The following is an 18,910-nucleotide window of genomic DNA, read 5'->3' on the forward strand; positions in this document are numbered from 1 at the left end:
CAAGACTTGATCGCTTCAAAAAGGTTGGTATCATCATAAGTCAGTCAGTGTAACCTTCCAACCTATGATGGGTTATAGTTTACATTGGGTCCTAGGAATGCCTGATGCTGATGGGCACCGTTGCAGCCTGGGATAAAGAAAAATAAAGTTAATGGCCGGCCGGCCGGCACTGATGGGCATGTTCGACTTGCTATACCTTGGGAGGTTGTGAAGAGCAGGTCGTCGGGCGTGTATCTCATCTTCCACTTCGTTGAGCGTGTCATCATCGCCGTCCATCAACTCGTAGAATATAATGATGCAAACAATAAAGAGATGGATGCAGGAATTAACAAGGACCCCCAACAAGCATCAACCCGTAGATACATTATAGAAAATAAGAAAAGCCTTCGGCCTGCAGCTTGCTTGCGATGGGATCTAGGTTTGCCTTGTCATCCCAACATGTATATATGTACGCCGCCTCTCGCACCCAGTCATGAAATCATTAGGTAGATCGTCACTGATCAAGAATGATGGATTCATTACACGATGCTGCATCTTCTCAAGAGATGTTCATCAACCAAAATATGGGTCGGCAATGATGCTAGGCGTTGCTTGGCATTGTTTTTTCATGAGCTCCACCAAATTTGGCACGGGCATCATGCACTCAAGCATCTTGCATAAAAAAAATCAGATTTTCGTGGAACTTTTTGCTATTATTTTAAATTTTATTGTTCAGAGGGAGTAAATGAGCCCGGGCTCAGATAGCAATTACTGGGCTTTATCATAATATTATAGTAGATAATTAAGGCGCGCGTTACCATGCTCGTACAGCTTGAGAAAATAATAAAAGATATTTATTTGATAAAATCTTGACAATACATATAATTTTTCAATATGAATTGGAGGTGCATTATTATTTGAATGACTGTGGTAGGAAAATATAGGCATTGCAAATAGTCCACAAATGCTTGGCAGTACTAATATAATGATTTGCTGATGCCAAATAAATAAATAATGATTTATCGACGCCAAAAATTATAATGATTTAACCACCTCAGCACTGAACTACAAAACAAACAATTTTAAGAAAATGAATAATTTCAAAATATAACAATATGAGTGCGTAAATTACTCGTTTCATACATGACAAATCATTGAGGGAGCCAAAACCCGGCTGTTCCCAAGGAAACCACTGCACTCTTGGACTCCCCAGAAACGATACTTCTTGTACCAAAGCATAGTTGGGAGATGAACAAAGAAGACAAATTGCCCTCATGAGCGGTGAATGGAAAACAACACAACAATCAGCTTCAGCTGGGAATTTCCCTGAACGCTCTTGAGGCTTGAGGTACACATCCACCGCCACAGCGCTCACAGCCTCGCATAAATGTAAATCTTCAACAAGACATGGTACATCACTGATTCATTGAACGCTGGAAGGCATCAATAATATTCTAAACTGGCCGCGTCGCCCCGTCTCGGGCAACTCGGGCGGCTCCCGAAACCCTAGCCGCCAGGGTCACCACCACATCCCTCCCTTCCCTTTGCCGCTGCTGGAGGACGCCGCCGGGCTAAGCCCGGAGGCCGACGGTGGTGGCGGATGCTCTCCTCCCTGGATCAAGTCGGAGGGGGTGGGGCAGGACCTCCATGCGCATGATGGCGCGGCGACGATCTGATCCATGGTGGCACGACGGCGTGCTTTGGGCGGAGGCCTTGGGCGGCGGCACGGTTGCCTGGTGGCGAGCCGGCGGCGACGGCGTGAAGAGGGCGCCGTGGAGGTCCGGGCTGGCCAGATCAGGACCCTGGGGCGGCGGCCCTAGACGGTGGCGGCGGGTGAAGCTAGGGCTTTCCGTGGCGGCATGGCGTGGTGCAGTCCATATCCAAGGCGAATCTGTGTCGGCGATCTCGTGGTTTTGCCACGGATTGGTTCCGATCAGAGACGGTGATGAGCATGTGGGATCCATCTCGGCGGCTCTTGCGGTTTGGCGAGGTGGGGTGGGAGTCCTCCTCCCAGGCTCCAGTGGTGGCGCATTCAGGCAGTGGCCGGTCTGCCAGGGCTCCTACGGTGGAACTGCTGCTGCGGTTGGTCGCCGGATCTAGGCGGCTAGATCTGGGGCTTTGAAGGCGGTCGAGACAGTGCACAGGTTGTCGGGTGGATTTCTTGGGACGGATCCGAGTGAAAACTTGATCTTCGGTCGTTGGCCGGAGCCGGTGATGACGATGCCCTTATCATCGTTTTCTTCATGAAGGCATCATCGAGGTACAAATCTCAAACCCACCCAATACCTTCGGGGGAAACCCTAAATGAGTTGATCGGATGATGACGGCATTCATGTGTCGTTTCCCCACTACTAGGGAAAACTTTATACACAGAACTTTAGCAGTAGCGCGTGTTAAAAAAGCACGCTAGTGCTATGTAGCAGTAGCGCGTTGGCGCAAACCGCGCTACAGATACAATTTTAGCAGTAGCGCGCCTGAAGATAAAAGCGCTACTACTAAAATTCCCATTGCCAAGCCGACAGGCTACACATAATAGTAGCGATCTACTGCGAACAACGCTACTGCTAGTTGGTTTGTAGCAGCGCGTTTACGCACAAAGGCGCTACTGCTAAAGGAGATAAAATTAAATTAAAATCAAATAGAAAAGTAAATGAAAATGAAAGAAATATAAAAAGGAGAAAGAAAAAAAATAAAATGTAAATAAAAATAATTGAAAAAGAGAAAAAAGAGAAAGGAATAGCAGCAGCGCATATCCAGAAACGCGCTATAGCTAACTTAGCAGTAGTGCACTTGCCATAACACGCCACTGCTACTTTTGACTTAACCGCGCGGTTCGTTCCTCCCCAAGGCCACTTCTCCCAAATCCAAACTCCTCCGCGCTGTCGCCGCCGCCGTCGCCCGTCGGCCGCCGCGCGCCGCACACCCTCGACGCCGCACACCCTCGACGCCGCCCCCGACCCCAACCTCGATGCCGCCCCCAACCTCGACGCCGCCCCCGCCCCCGACCTCGACCCCACTAGCCCCTCCCTCGCCGCAGGCACACGAGGTGAGCACGCCTGCTCCTCCCCCTCCCCTACCTCTCCCTAGGGTTCTTCAAATTGTAATTGCATCAATTAGTTAGGGTTCATCTAGAGGTGGAAACGAATTGGTTGTTTTCTTGATAAATAGGTTTATGAATAAACACTACTGTAATGCATAATAATTTCTAAGATTAATCATAAAAGGAGTAAACTTTGACAATTTATTTGACTTTTAAGTTGGATAATTGGAATATCCGATCGAATACGAATATCGGATATTTCGGATTATCCGCTACCACTTTCCACCCCTAGGTTCATCAAATTACATGATAATTAGGGCAGTAGTTCGTAGCTACTAATTAGTTAGTAAGAACTAGGTACTAATTAGGTACTAGTTTAATTTTATTTATAGAAAGTTTATTTTTAGTAAGAACTAGTTGAATTAATAGAACTAGTTGAACATGTCACATTGTTGTTATTTTTTTAGTTAAAGCAATTATTCCCGCATCGATGTCGATGATGCCTATCCGGCATCCTCGTCGTCGACTCGACGGAGGACACCTGCTTGACCAGATGGGCCATGTCCGGGATTGGACTCTGTCGGGCTAGTACTGGGAGGCGCTACCTACTGGGGGGCGCAGCTTGGTGAGGAGGCAACCCGTCGTTGTCCAGAACCTTCTTTGGTGGCGGTCGCGTGGGCCAGTGATGGTGCAGAGGCTTGAGGACCCCGCGGAGGTGGTATGTCACCGTGTCAGGGAGGAGGACGCGCACGTCCGTCACTACTTATTTGCGTTGGAGCACAGGTTCTCCAATACCTGGCAGGTTCTCCAGGGATCTCACTGGAGCTACGATCTTGTGATGGTTCCTTCTCTTTGGGTGTCCACCGCCCGCGCCGATACCCGTCGTGCGCTAGGGTTTTAGTTGTATTAGTGATGTTATATGTATGATACTACTCGGGATGTATTAGTGATAATATTCGACGATGTACGGATGCATGAGATGATTTACTTTTACTTATTGAATGCATGCTAATTTGAATACTTCTTTATTTTACGATTTGGTTTTGCTTATTGAATGCTCATGTCAATATGAGTCCTATATGATATTTTGAAATGTATATCTTGTGTTGCTCAAATAGGACATGTGCTTGCTCAAGTGGCCGGTCATGTTTGCAGGTTACACCTCTGAGTGGCCTATGTTTTGCCGGAGTGTTGATTCATTTCCGTTTCGGCAAATTTCAGGCGCTCGATATGTCCTATTTTTGCAAAGGTCATGCCGGATTTTTCCGTGAATTTTGGCATGACTTGTGCCAAAATATGTAGGAAATATCAAGTGCCCCGGATTTGTGTGTTGAATATCCTGGTAGTTGCCTTCGATCGATTTTCAATTAATGTTTGAACTATGAACATAGGAAATGTCTGAGGATGAAAAAGATTTCGGTATTTGCGAATACTGCAAAAACGAGTGCGGCCTGTGCGACGGAATCTTCCTAGATGATGATAGGCGCTTCAGCATCAAATTGGACGAGAACTTTGAAGTGGATACAGTAAGTCACAACGACAAGTCTTTTTCGTAATTAAGCATGACATCTGCTTCACTTGCTTCAACTTATAATTTAATGTTTTTACTATTGTACTACCGTATCCCCTGCCATGCAAGAGTTTTTATCTTGGATAAGATAGGTTTCAGTCCTATGAAAACTACTATGGAGGTAAAGATAGTTTACTTGAAGACCGAGCATGGTTATACTTTCCATGCAAAATTATACAACACAGATACCTACACCTATTTTGAATGCAAAACTTGGCAAGCACTATGCAAGACTTATGCATTTGAGCCTGATATAGTTATCACCTTTGACATTCGTCCGGGAGATGATATTGAAGGTAATATCGACATCCGGGTCGATGTGCAGACGCCTCCAGTTATACCATTATGTGAGTTTCTCAACCATATTTATGTATTCGATATTGTTTATTAAAAAATAGTTGACAACTAATTTCTATTGACAGCTTATTTCTGTTCAAGCAAACATGTCCACTGCTTGGTAGACAGGACCTACTACTGTCCCGGGGCTGAACTAAACTGCGAGGAGATAAGTCATTATGTTTCATGGCTTGAGGATCTTCATACTATCAAGACAAAATATTTTTCTGGACTTAAAAATCTTAGTACTCAAAACATGCGACCAATAGTGTTCGTACTGAACTACGGTCACATCTATTTAGGAAAGATGGTAAGATTTTTACTACTTGTCCTTAGTACATCTTTTGCATACATTATTTTTTTAAGCGAAACTTCATTGCTAAGTTTGTTACTATACGATCTTCTTCAACAAGGACTCCCGATGAATGTTGTGCCTCATTGGATCGAGACTAAAGGTTGCATGAGAATTGATAGCTTACCCCCCTGGGCGCGCCCTCCACCCTCGTGGGCCCCTCGTTGCTCCACCGACGTACTTCTTCCTCCTATATATATATATATCCATGTACCCCCCAAACATCCAGGAGCACCACGAAAACCTAATTCCACCGCCGCAACCTTCTGTACCCGAGAGATCCCATTTTGGGGCCTTTTCCGGAGCTCCGCCGGAGGGGGCATTGATCACGGAGGGCCTATACATCAACTCCATAGCCTCTCCGGTGATGTGTGAGTAGTTTACTTCAGACCTTCGGGTCCATAGTTATTAGCTAGATGGCTTCTTCTCTCTCTTTGGATCTCAATACAAAGTTCTCCTCGATTTTCTTAGAGATCTATTCGATGTAATCTTCTTTTGCGGTGTGTTTGTCGAGATCCGATGAATTGTGGGTTTATGATCAAGTTTATCTATGAACAATATTTGAATCTCCTCTGAATTCTTTTATGTATGATTGGTTTATCTTTGCAAGTCTCTTCATATTATCAGTTTGGTTTGTCCTACTAGATTTATCTTTCTTGCAATGGGAGAAGTGCTTAGCTTTGGGTTCAATCATGCGGTGTCCTTTCCCAGTGACAGCAGGGGTAGCAAGGCAGGTATTGTATTGTTGCCATCGAGGACAAAAAGATGGGGTTTATATCATATTGCATGAGTTTATCCCTCTAGATCATGTCATCTTACTTAAAGCATTACTCTGTTCTTATGAACTTAATACTCTACATGCATGCTGGATAGCGGTCGATGTGTGGAGTAATAGTAGTAGATTCAAAATCGTTTCGGTCTACTTGTCGCGGACGTGATGCCTATATACATGATCATACCTAGATATTCTCATAACTATGCTCAATTCTATCAATTGCTCGACAGTAATTCGTTTACCCACCGTAATACTTATGCTCTTGAGAGAAGCAACTAGTGAAACCTATGGCCCCGGGGTCTATCTTCCATCATATTAATCTTCCAACACTTAGCTATTTCTATTGTCGTTTATGTTACTTTGCATCTTTATTTCTCTTTATCATAAAAATACCAAAAATATTATCTTATCATATCTATCAGATCTCACTCTCGTAAGTGACCGTGAAGGGATTGACAACCCCTTTATCGCGTTGGTTGCGAGGTTCTTATTTGTTTGTGTAGGTGCGTGGGACTCGAGCATGATCTCCTACTGGATTGATACCTTGGTTCTCAAAAACTGAGGTAAATACTTACGCTACCTTACTGCATCACCCTTTCCTCTTCAAGGGAAAACCAATGCAGTGCTCAAGAGGTAGCAAGAAGGATTTCCGGCGCCGTTTCCGGGGAGATTCGCGCCAAGTCAAGTCAAGATTTGACTCCCGAAAACGAGCCATTTTTGGCACCGTTGCCGGGGAGTCTACGCACAAGTCAAGACATACGAAGTACCCATCACAAACTCTTATCCCTCGCATTACATTATTTGCCATTTGCCTCTCGTTTTCCTCTCCCCCACTTCACCCTTGCCGTTTTATTCGCCCTCTCTCTCCGTTCTCCTTCTCTTTCCCAGTTTGCCTCTTTCGCCCGTTTCCTGTTTGCTTGTGTGTTGGATTGCTTGCTTGTCACGATGGCTCAAGATAATACTAAATTGTGTGACTTTGCCAATACCAACAATAATGATTTTATTAGCACTCCGATTGCTCCTCTTACCGATGCTGAATCTTGTGAAAATAATGCTGCTTTGCTGAATCTTGTCATGAAAGATCAATTCACCGCCTTCCTAGTGAAGATGTCGCTACCCATCTAAACAACTTTGTTGATTTGTGTGATATGCATAAGAATAAATATGTGAATAATGATATTGTTAAACTTAAGCTATTTCCGTTTTCGCTTAGAGATCGTGCTAAAGCTTGGTTATCGTCTTTCCCTAAAAATAGTATTGATTCATGGAATAAGTGCAAAGATGCTTTTATCTCTAAATGTTTTCCTCTCTTAAAAATGATATTATGAATTTTAAGAAAATTGATCATGAACATGTTGCACAATCTTGGGACAGGATGAAATTGATGATACATAATTTCCCTACACATGGTTTGAATTTATGGATGATTATACAGAATTTTTATGCCGGCTTGAATTTTGCTTCTAGAAATCTTTTAGATTCGGCCACGGGAGGCACTTTTATGGAAATCACTTTAGGAGAAGCTACCAAAATCCTAGATAATATTATGGTTAATTATTCTCATTGGCACACGAAAAGATCTACTAGTAAAAAAGTGCATGCAATTGAAGAGATTAATGTTTTGAGTGGAAAGATGGATGAACTTATGAAATTGTTTGCTAATAAGAGTGTTTCCTCTGATCCTAATGATGTGCCTTTGTCTACCTTGATTGAGAATAATAATGAATCTATGGATGTGAATTTTTTTGGTAGGAACAATTTTGGTAATAACGCATATCGAGGTAATTTTAATTCTAGGCCGTTTCCTTGTAATTCCTCTAATAATTATGGTAATTCCTACAAAAATTATGGAAATTTTAATAATATGCCCTCTGAATTTGAATATAGTATTAAAGAATTTATTACTTCACAAAAGAGTTTCAATGCTTTGATTGAAGAAAAATTGCTTAAGAGTGATGAGTTGGCTAGGAACGTGGATAGAATTTCTCTTGATGTTGATTCTTTGAAACTTAGATATATTACACCTAAGCATGGTATCAATGAGTCTCTCAAAGCCATGAGAATTTCCGTTGATGAGTGCAAAGAAAGAACAGCTAGGATGCGTGCTAAGAAAGATTGCTTTGTGAAAGCGTGTTCTTCTAGTTTCTATGAAAAAAAAGATGAAGATCTAAAAGTTATTGATGTGTCTCCTATTAAATCTTTGTTTTGCAATATGAATCTTGATAATGATGGGACTGAAGATGAGCCACCTTTACCTGGAAGGCGTTCCAAAAATTCGGAGTTTTTAGATCTTGATGCAAAAATTGTTAAAAGTGGGATTGAAGAGGTTAAAACTTTAAATCGCAATGAACCCACTATCTTGGATTTCAAGGAATTTAATTATGATAATCGCTCTTTGATAGATTGTATTTCCTTGTTGCAATCCGTGCTAAATTTATAGTCAAAATAAAGCTTTTTACTAAACATATCGTTGATGCTTTGATGCAATCTTATGAAGAAAAACTTGAGTTGGAAGTTTATATCCCTAGAAAAATTTATGATGAGTGGGAACCTACAATAAAAATTAAAATTAAAGATCATGAGTGCTATGCTTTGTGTGATTTGGGTGCTAGTGTTTCCACGATTACAAAAACTTTGTGTGATTTGCTAGGTTTCCGTGATTTTGATGATTGTTCTTTAAACTTGCACCTTGCGGATTCCACTATTAAGAAACCTATGGGAAGAATTAATGATGTTCTTATTGTTGCAAATAGAAACTATGTGCCCGTAGATTTCATTGTTCTTGATATAGATTGCAATCCTTCATGTCCTAATATTCTTGGTAGACCTTTCCTTAGAACGATTGGTGCAATTATTGATATGAAGGAAGGGAATATTAGATTCCAATTTCCATTAAGGAAAGCCATGGAACACTTCCCTATAAAAAAGTTAAATTACCATATGAATCTATTATGAGAGCCACTTATGGATTGCCTACCAAATATGGCAATACCTAGATCTATCCTTGCTTTTATGCCTAGCTAGGGGCGTTAAACGATAGCGCTTGTTGGGAGGCAACCCAATTTTATTTTTATTTGTTGCTTTTTTACCTGTTTAGTAATAAATAATTTATCTAGCCTCTGTTTTTGTTGTGTTTTTTGTGTTTAATTAGTGTTTGTGCCAAGTAGAACCGTTGGGAAGACTTGGGAAAGTCTTTTTGATCTTGCTGTAAAAAAACAGAAACTTTAGCGATCATGAGAATTGCTGCCATTTTTATTTGGAAAGTGATATTTAGTTAATTCTTTTTGCAGATGATAATAGATAAAGTCATCACGTCCAGCAATTTATTTTAGAATTTTTGGGGTTCCAGAAGTGTGTGTTAGCTACAGATTACTACAGACTGTTCTGTTTTTCACAGATTCTGTTTTTCGTGTGTTGTTTGCTTATTTTGATGAATCTATGGCTACTAAAAGAGTTTATAAACCATAGAGAAGTTGGAATAAAGTAGGTTTAACACCAATATAAATCAATAATGAGTTAATTACAGTACCATGAAGTGGTGTTTTGATTTCTTTCGCTAACGGAGCTCACGAGATTTTCTATTTTGAGTTTTGTGTTGTGAAGTTTTCAAGTTTTGGGTAAAGATTTGTTGGATTATGGAACAAGGAGTTGAAAGAGCCTAAGCTTGGGGATGCACATGGCACCCCAAGGTAAAATTCAAGGACACCAAAAAGCCAAAGCTTGGGGATGCCCCGGAAGGCATCCCCTCTTTCGTCTTCGTCCATCGGTAACTTTACTTGGAGCTATATTTTTATTCACCACATGATATGTGCTTTGCTTGGAGTGTCTTGTATGATTTGAGTCTTTGATCTTTAGTTTATCACAATTGTCCTTGCTGTACACAACTTTTGAGAGAGACTCACATGATTTGAAATTTATTAGAATACTCTATGTGCTTCACTTATATCTTTTGAGCTATATAGTTTTTGCTCTAGTGCTTCACTTATATCTTTTAGAGCACGGTGGTGGATTTATTTTACAGAAACTATTGTTCTCTCATGCTTCACTTATATTATTTTGAGAGTCCTTTAGAACAACATGGAAATTTTCTTTTAAGAATAATATAAAAACTTTCATAGAAAGTGCATTGAATACTATGAGAAGTTTGATACTTGATAATTGTTTTGAGATATGGAGATGGTGATATTAGAGTCATGCTAGTTGAGTAGTTGTGAATTTGAGAAATAATTGTGTTGAAGTCATGGAGATGGTGATTCCTGTAGCATGCACGTATGGTGAACCGTTATGTGATGAAGTCAGAGCATGATTTATTTATTGATTGTCTTCCTTATGAGTAGCGGTCAGGGATGAGCGATGGTCTTTTCCTACCAATCTATCCCCCTAGGAGCATGCGCATAATACTTTGTTTCGATAACTAATAGATTTTTGCAATAAGTATGTGAGTTCTTTATGACTAATGTTGAGTCCATGGATTATACGCACTCTCACCCTTCCACCATTGCTAGCCTCTCTAGTATCGCACAACTTTCGCCGGTACCATGAACCCACCATATAACTTCCTGAAAACAGCCACCATACCTACCTATTATGGCATTTCCATAGCCATTCCGAGATATATTGCCATGCAACTTTCCACCGTTCCGTTATTATGACACGCTTCATCATTGTCATATTGCTTGCATGATCATGTAGTTGACATCGTATCTGTGGCAAAGCCACCGTTCATAATTCTTCATACATGTCACTCATGCATCATTGCACATCCCGGTACACCGCCGGAGGCATTCACATAGAGTCATATTTTGTTCTAAGTATTGAGTTGTTAGTAAATTAAAGTGTGATGATCATCATTATTAGAGCATTGTCCCAAGTGAGGAAAGGATGATGGAGACTATGATTCCCCCACAAGTCGGGATGAGACTCCAGATAAAAAAAAGAAAAAAAAGAGGCAAAAAAAAGAGAAAAGGCCCAAATAAAAAAATGAATGAGAGAAAAAGAGAGAAGGGACAATGCTACTATCCCTTTTCCACACTTGTGCTTCAAAGTAGCACCATGATCTTCATGATAGAAAGTCTCCTATGATATCACTTTCATATATTAGTGGGAATTTTTCATTATAGAACTTGGCTTGTATATTCCAATGATGGGCTTCCTCAAAATGCCCTAGGTCTTCATGAGCAAGCGATTTGGATGCACACCCACTTAGTTTCTTTTGTTGAGCTTTCATATACTTATAGCTCTAGTGCATCTGTTGCATGGCAATCCCTACTCACTCACATCGATATCTATTGATAGGCATCTCCATAGCCTATTGATACGCCTAGTTGATGTGAGACTATCTTCCCCTTTTTATCTTCTCCACAACCACCATTCTATTCCACATATAGTGCTATATCCATGGCTCACGCTCATATATTGCGTGAAGATTGAAAAAGTTTGAGAACATCAAAAGTATGAAACAATTGCATGGCTTGTCATCGGGGTTGTGCATGATTTAAATATTTTGTGTGGTGAAGATAGAGCATAGCCAGACTATATGATTTTGTAGGGATAACTTTCTTTGGCCATGTTATTTTGAGAAGACATAATTGCTTAGTTAGTATGCTTGAAGTGTTACTATTTTTATGTCAATATTAAACTTTTATCTTGAATCTTTCGTATCTGAACATTCATGCCACAATAACGAAAAATTACATTGAGAAATATGTTAGAAAGCATTCCACATCAAAAATTCTTCTTTTATCATTTACCAGCTTGAGGATGAGCAGGAATTAAGCTTGGGGATGCTTGATACGTCTCCAACGTATCTATAATTTTTCATTGCTCCATGCTATTATATTATCTATTTTGGATGTTAATGGGCTTTATTTTACACTTTTATATCATTTTTGGGACTAACCTATTAACCAGAGGCCCAGCCCAAATTGCTGTTTATTTTGCCTATTTAAGAGTTTCGCCGAAAAGGAATATCAAATGGAGTCCAAACGGAATGAAACCTTCGGGAACGTGATTTTCTCAACGAACGTGATCCACGAGACTTGGAGTTGGCGTCAAGAAACAATCGAGGAGGCCACGAGGCAGGGGGCGTGCCTACCCCCCTGGGCGCGCCCTCCACCCTCGTGGGCCCCTCGTTGCTCCACCGACGTACTTCTTCCTCCTACATATATCCACATACCCCCCAAACATCCAAGAGCACCACGAAAACCTAATTCCACCGCTGAAACCTTCTATACCCAAGAGATCCCATCTTGGGGCCTTTTCCGGAGCTCCGCCGGAGGGGGCATTGATCACGGAGGGCCTCTTCGGTGATGTCTGAGTAGTTTACTTCAGACCTTTGGGTCCATAGTTATTAGCTAGATGGCTTCTTCTCTCTCTTTGGATCTCAATACAAAGTTCTCCTTGATATTCTTGGAGATCTATTCGATGTAATCTTCTTTTGTGGTGTGTTTGTCGAGATCCGATGAATTGTGGGTTTATGATCAAGTTTATCTATGAACAATATTTGAATCTCCACTGAATTCTTTTATGTATGATTGGTTTATCTTTGCAAGTCTCTTCAAATTATCAGTTTGGTTTGGCCTACTAGATTGATCTTTCTTGCAACGGGAGAAGTGCTTAGCTTTGGATTCAATCTTGCGGTATCCTTTCCCAGTGACAGCAGGGACAGCAAGGCACGTATTCTATTGTTGCCATCGAGGATAAAAGATGGGATTTATATCATATTGCATGAGTTTATCCCTCTACATAATGTCATCTTATTTAAAGCATTACTATATTCTTATGAATTAATACTCTAGATGCATGCTGGATTGCGGTCGATGTGTGGAGTAATAGTAGTAGATGCAGAATCGTTTTGGTCTACTTGTCGCGGACGTGATGCCTATATACATCACTACTGGATCAGCTAATTTGCCATCTGCCAGCTCTTTGCCGTCTGCTAGCTGACGGCAAAGAAGCTCTTTGCCATCAGCTACCAAAAAGCAGACGGCAAAGATCAGGCTGACGGCAAAGAAGCTCTTTGCCGTCCGCCAGATCTTTGCCGTCCGCCAGCAGACGGGAAAGAATCTTTGCTGTCAGCTGGCAGACGGCAAAGAGAGAGGTGGCCCCCACCCCCCGCCCGTTTGGGAAAAACTTAACGGCCCACCTCTTTGCCGTCTGCCAGCATACGACAAAGAGGCAAAAGGGCGGACGGCAAAGAGGGGCGGACGGCAAAGAGGGCAGTATCTAACGGCCCGTACCCCCCGCCCATCTCTGTTCTCTCCTCGCCCCGCCACCACTTCCCACCCCACCGCCGCCGCCGCCGCCCGCCGCGCGCCGCCGCCTCTCGCCCCCGCCGCCGCCGCCCCGTCGCCCCCGCCGCCCCGGCCCCCCGCCGCCCCGTCGCCCCCCCCGCCCCGGCCCCACGCCGCCCCGGGCCCCCGCCGCCCCGGCGCCCCGCCGCCCCGCGCCCCACCGCCCCGGGCTCGGCCCCCCGCCGCCCCAGGCCGCCCCGGCGCCCCGGCCAGCTCCTCCACCGCCCCGCCCCCCTCCTCCACCGGCCCTGCCCCAGGTGAGCCCCCCTCCTTTTTTCTGTTTTTTTTTCTGTTTTTTCTTTTTCTTTTTTAGTTTTAGTTTTAGTTTAGATTTAGTTTTAGTTTTAGTTTTAGTTTTAGGTTTAGTTTTAGTTTAGTTTTAGGTTTAGATTTAGTTTTTTCCTTTTTTCTGTTTTATTAGTTTTAGGTTTATGTTTAGTTTAGATTTAGTTTTAGTTTTAGTTTTAGGTTTAGTTTAGTTTGAGGAAAGAAGAAGAAGAAGAGAAAAAGAGGAGAGGAGGAGAAGAAGAAGAGGAAAAAGGAAAGGAAGAAGAAGAAGAGGAGGAGGAGAAGAAAAAAGAAGAAGAGGAAGAAGAAGAAGAAAAAAGAGGAGAGGAGGAGAAGAAGAAGAGGAAAAAGGAAAGAAGAAGAAGAAGAAGAAGAAGAAGGAAGAAAAGGAAGAATAGGAAGAAGAAGAAAAGGAAAAAAGAGGAAAAAACCCCGACCCGACACGGCACCCCGACCCCGACCCGGCACCCCGACACGACACCCCGACCCCTAGACCCCGACCCCGACACCCGACCCCGACCCCGACCCCGACACCCCGACCCCGAGCCTGACCCGACACCCCGACCCCGACACCGACACGGCACCCCGACCCCGACCCGGCACCCCGACCTGACACCCCGACCCCGAGACCCCGACCCCGACACCGACACGACACCCCGACACCGACACCCTGACACCACACCCACCCTTACCCCGACACCGACACGGCACCCCGACCCCGACCCGGCACCCCGACCAGACACCCCGACCCTGAGACCCCGACCCCGAGCCTGACCCGACACCCCGACCCCGAGACCCCAACCCCGACCCGGCACCCAACCCGACACCCCGACCCCGAGACCCCGACCCCGGGCCTGACCCGACACCCCGACCCCGACACTGACACGGCACCCCGACCCCGAGACCTCGACCCCGACCCCGACCCCGACACCCCGACCCCGAGCCGGACCCGACACCCCGACCCCGACACCGACATGGCACCCCGACCCCGACCCGGCACCCCGACCCGACACCCCGACCCTGAGACCCCGACACGGCACCCCGACACCGACAGGACACCCCGACCACCGACACCTCCCGAAAAGGTGTTCTTTGGCCTTCCAGAGGCCGACAGGGTCATATATTTGTGAATTATTAGTTAGGCCATATATCTTTCGATTTTGTTATGAAAAACATCATATATAATTGTGTTGATCGTGTAGTTTTAAATGTGCAGTTGTTTCATCACTGCGAGGTTTGGTGTTCGACGACCTCGCCGTGCATTTGACGAGCTCTGCCCCTTCGTTCGTGGGTGAGCACAAATGACAAGTCCTCCTCCCCCATTAATTATTTGATCTATTCCGATGAAACTTGATAGCTAGCTATATATGTGTCTTGAATCATCAGTATGCGTAACCAATATGTATCTCCCGTTCGAAAGCGTCATAGTTATAAATATGCATGCATTTGCATATTTATAACCTTGATTCTTTCGAATTGTCCAACGCTATCCATGGACAGCTCGAGTATGTGTAGATTGGGTTCGTTTTTCCATATGCTTTGCTCCGGATCCGACGCATATATTTCGTCAGTGCCTCCCCTGTTGTTCTCCGGGTACACATCCTCTCTGTTTATTGCAGAGACGTGTATCAGGAGAACAGCGGGGAGGTGCTGCCGAAATTTTGCGTCGGATCCGGAGCATAGCATGGGAAAATAAACCCAATCTACACATACACGGGTGGGATTAGTACCTATCATTACCTATTAGAGTGTAGGTTGCATGGACGTAATAAAATTGACAAAGTAGATCAACTGATGAATATATACATGGTGAAGTACATATATAATTGTTGTGTGTCCAGTAGCTCTGAAAGTCAAGATGAGTGACCGTGCTTGGATGTATACCGGTCACACTGGTCAGAACAAATGGAGCGCTGAATGGTTCACAAAAACTAAGGGGTTTGTGCAAGCCGCATTTGCAAATGGCCAAAAGAAAACCTGGTGCCCCTGTTTCCGGTGCGGCAATTGGGAAAAGAAGACAGAGGCTGAAATGGGCAAACACCTGCAGAAGAGTGGTTTTACGCCCGATTATACGGTGTGGACATTTCATGGTGAGTCTGCCCAACGTGACCGAGCTGAGGTGGATCGTCGTTGCACCGACGAGCATGGTACCGGGATGGAAAAACATGGTGCAAGGCTATGATGATGCTCAGGATTCGGACGAGGATATGGAGGAATCTGCAAAGGCCTTCAATGAAATGTTGGAGTCTTCGAAACGTCCGCTCCACGAGCACACTGAGCTTTGTCAGTTGGATGCCATCTCACAAGTAATGGCTCTGAAGGCTCAGTTCAACTTGGGCAGAGAATGCTATGACGCAATTATGACAGTATTTGGACGCGTTCTACCCAAAGGTCATGTAATGCCTGCAAACCTGTACCAGTCGGACAAAATCCTCCATGCACTGAAGATGCCCTATGAGAAGATACATGCCTGTGAGAAAGGATGTGCCTTATTTAGGCTTGACTATGCGGACTTGAACTATTGTCCCATTTGCAAGTCTTCCAGGTATATTGTGGTAGACAACGGTATGGGTGAGAAGACACAGACCAAAATCCCCGTTAGTGTTCTTCGGTATATGCCAATCGTACCAAGACTTCAACGTCTTTTCATGGTCGAAGAGACGGCCAGACAGATGACATGGCACAAAACAGGCAAAAGAACCGAACTAGATGCAGATGGGAATCTGATGATGGTACACACATCGGATGGTGTTGCGTGGAAAAAGTTTGATGAATTACATGCTGACAAAGCGGCAGATCCGAGGCATCCTCGAGTCGGCATCAGCACGGATGGGTTCAGTATGTTTGGTATGACGGCAACCCAATACAGTTGTTGGCCCGTATTTGTCTTTCCACTCAATCTCCCCCCCGGACAGATTATGCAAAGAAAGAACATTTTCCTGACGTTGATAATTCCAGGACCCAACTATCCGGGCAAAAATATGAATGTGTACATGCAGCCGCTTAAGGACGAATTGCAAGAAGCCTGGGATAATGGGTTCAAGACATACGACGCCTTTAGCAAACGGAACTTCATAATGCGTGTATGGTACATGTACTCGACGCATGACTTGCCGGCGTATGCGCTATTCGTTGGCTGGTGTGTGCATGGAAGGTTCCCGTGCCCCACATGCAAGGGAGCTCTTGAGTTTCGTTGGCTTCAGGCCGGTCGCAAGTTTTCTTGCTTCGACATGCATAGACAGTTCCTAGATCCTCGCCATAAGTTCAGGAAAGACAAGAAGAACTTCATCAGGGGTAGAGTTGTCAAAAACTCTGCACCACCTGCATTGACAGGCCAACAGACCCTGGATCAGTTAAACGCTCTCGAGCCAGATCCGCAACGTCCAGGGTACTTCAAGGGGTATAATACTAAGCATGCGTGGACTCACAAAACATGCTTATGGGATCTGCCTTACTTCAAAGACCTCCTTTGCCCACACAACATCGACGTGATGCACACTGAGAAGAATATCGCCGAGGCACTTTTTGGTACATTGTTCGGCATAGATGGGAAGTCAAAGGATAATACTAAGGCTAGAGTCGATCTGGAGGCGCTATGTGATAGGCTGTTACAAAACATGAAAGAACCGAAAGGAAAGCAGAACTGGACGAAGCCAAAGGCATGGTTCAATCTTGGAAGGCCGGCTATGAGGGAAATTCTCTTGTGGGTGCAACAGCAGTTGATGTTCCCCGATGGGTATGCAGCGAATCTAAAGAGGGGAGCGAACCTTGATAAACTGAAGATATTTGGTCTCAAGAGTCATGATTGGCACATATGGATTGAGCGGGTAATGCCGGTGATGTTGCGTGGCTTCATCCCTGAGGATGAATGGCTAGTACTGGCAGAACTCAGCTATTTCTTCCGTGTTCTTTGTGCGAAAGAACTATCGCCTGGCGTGCTAGAAGAAATGGAAGAGTTGGCGCCGGAGTTGATCTGCAAGTTAGAGAAGATCTTTCCACCGGGCTTCTTTAATCCAATGCAGCATTTGATTTTGCATCTCCCGACCGAGGCAAGATTGGGGGGGGGGGCGTGCAAAATCGTTGGTGCTACCCAACTGAGAGGATGCAGAAGACGCTTCGAGAAAAATGTAAAAATAAACGTAGAATTGAAGCATCGATGGCTGAGGCATTCATCACAGAGGAGGCGGAAAACTTCGTAACAGCGCACTACGAAGCCAAAAATCGTCATTTGCATAATCCGAAGCCTCGGTACAATGCTGACGAGCCTAAAAAGGGTAGATCCAACCTCAGCCTATTCAAAGGGAATCTCGCACCAGCTAGTGTTTCACATCCAGTATCTTTGGATAACGAAGAATGCCAGACCATTTCGTTGTATATCTTCAACAACCTGATAGAAGTGCGGCCGTACATCGAGTAAGTTCTTGGTACATTGTTTCGCAACTTCTATTTCCTTTGAACTACTCTTATTCCTGGATATGTCATACAGTCGATACGTCACCATATTCTCGTATGGAGCGGAGATCCAAAAGGATTCCTTCGAAGAGTATGAGCTTCTCGCAAAGCAAGGAGGTGGCTATCCCGGTTTCATCTCTTGGTTCAAACAAATGGTAATTTCTATTAGACAATTTCATATCATTCGCTAATTTGTGCATAATGCAACAATCCTTTCATATTAAACTTGTAGGCTAATTCAGAGTCTGTGGATGCCGAATTGAGACAAGTCGCTAATGGTTTTGACTATAAGGTCCGTTCATTTGACAAGTACGACATCAACGGGTATCGCTTTCGTACCTATGGCAAAGAGCTATCTATGGCCAACCGAAAGTCAACAAATTGTTGTGTATCTGCTATCGGCGAAGGAGGTACCGGGTATTATGGGAGAGTTGAAGCAATTTATGAACTTCTGTTCTATGGTGAAAATCCACCAAATGTCGTAGTCTTCAAATGTTATTGGTTTCAGCCGAAGGAGACTAGAAGGACTCATGAACATGTAGGGCTAGTTGAAATCAACCAAAGCACTCATTTAGATGTTCCTGATGTCTATATTATGGCTCAACAGGTGACCCAAGTATTCTATCTACCGTGGGCCTGCCAAACTAATCCAAATCTGAAAGGTTGGGATGTCGTTTATGAAGTGCCGCCACGTGCTAGACTTTCTCCCCCAAAGGAAGAGGATTATGAACCTCACATTAACCCAGACACATATGAAGGAGAATTCTTCCAAGAGACACGTCTTTCCAAAAAGCGTTTCAAGAACCGCTATACTTCACCCCAAAAC

Source organism: Triticum urartu, chromosome 6A (genome assembly GCF_056163025.1).
Source record: "Triticum urartu cultivar PI428250 chromosome 6A, HENAU_Tu73, whole genome shotgun sequence".
Lineage (NCBI taxonomy): Eukaryota > Viridiplantae > Streptophyta > Magnoliopsida > Poales > Poaceae > Triticum > Triticum urartu.